Raw genomic sequence first — 1,459 nt, 5'->3', positions numbered from 1 at the left:
TTCTTCGCGCAACTAATTCCTTTCCCATATAAGGAGCGTGAGAGGCAGAGGGCAGCAAAAAAAAAAAGAAAGAAGAAGAAAGAAAAAGATAAAACGACCGCTTTCCTTCCTCTCATGACATTTCTGAAGGCGGTGTGTGTTTGTCCCCTGCCTCACGGAAGAGAAGGAAAATAAAATAAAAGTTAAATTCATCTGCAGACATGTTCGGTTTGCATAAATACATTGAGATGCGTGTTTCTTGTTTGAACATGTTCACCGAGCTGTGAGAGTGAAATGTGTGTGTAATGTGCAAAAGCAGATGTACATGCAGTGAATATGCACATTACATCCACATAATACCCAATGAGGGCAACCAGTAGTTTGATTACAGCATGCAAATTTACCAGGGAAATGTACTCCAATAAAGTCAGGGGTGAAGTGCTATTTATCTGAGAACACCTATGATGTTGTTAAATAAGTGAATTTCATGTTATACCAGATAACATGAAATAAAGAATCAGTTGAAGTGATATTAAGAGATGAGATGAAAAAGGGAAACGAGGTGAAGAATGCAAATTAGTGTAAGCTGAAAAAAGTTTAAAATGTGAGTCATGTTGTTGAAGTGAGTGAGGGTATCAAACCCCCCTGGGGCCTTGTGAGTAGCTTACGCTGTAAATCCCAATTTACTCGCTCTTAAAAGTTAAACTTGAAAGTTTTTTCATTTTTCAGACCAGTTGAACAGCTTCTCCCCACTCTGAGTGTGATGTCACATACACACTCATGTAAAAATCTGGAAAGGTCCAGAACCATTCATGAAACTTTAACTGTCGCTGCGTAAAAAAACTATCAATGGGATTTAAAAGTTGAATACAACCAAAAGTATCTGAACATGTTGTCTTTTGAATGGCGTTTCTAGGTGAAAGTATAAATGAGTAGAAGGGGTTGAAAAATGCATGAAAAGTTGTGGAAAACCTGAGATTTTAAACATTGCATCAATTCTTCTTAATGGGGAAAAATGTCAGAAAAACACTGAATAGTATCAAAAGTATCAAAACTTCATTCTTCTGAAAATATCCTAATTGAGCTGAACATTTTAAAGTTTGAATGGAGTTTGGTTGAAGTGTCTAGAAGGAGATACGAATCAAAAAACTAATGCAAATTATGTCATGTAAGAGAGCCAATAAAAACAAACTGAACGGTTAAAGCTGTCATATTGATATTTAAGGCATGTTGATTGATTCACTAATGCATTGAGTGACATGAAAGAAAACATTCCACCTTAAAAATTACCGGTAGCTCCCGCTAGCCTTAGAGCTGAAACACCACAGCAGTATTTATTAACTACTTGATCAATCCTTTATTATTTTCTTTTTTAATTAACTGATAAATGCTGATATTTCACTATTCTGTGTTCTTAGTTTTATTGGCTGAATATCCTGAATTTGTACTCATTCATGTGCACTGTAAATAATATAGAGAT

This window comes from Trachinotus anak, unplaced genomic scaffold (assembly GCF_046630095.1).
Source record: "Trachinotus anak isolate AG129_WGS33_773 ecotype Australia unplaced genomic scaffold, CSIRO_AGI_Tana_v1 ptg000016l, whole genome shotgun sequence".
Taxonomy (NCBI): domain Eukaryota; kingdom Metazoa; phylum Chordata; class Actinopteri; order Carangiformes; family Carangidae; genus Trachinotus; species Trachinotus anak.
This window is presented reverse-complemented; position numbering follows the sequence as displayed.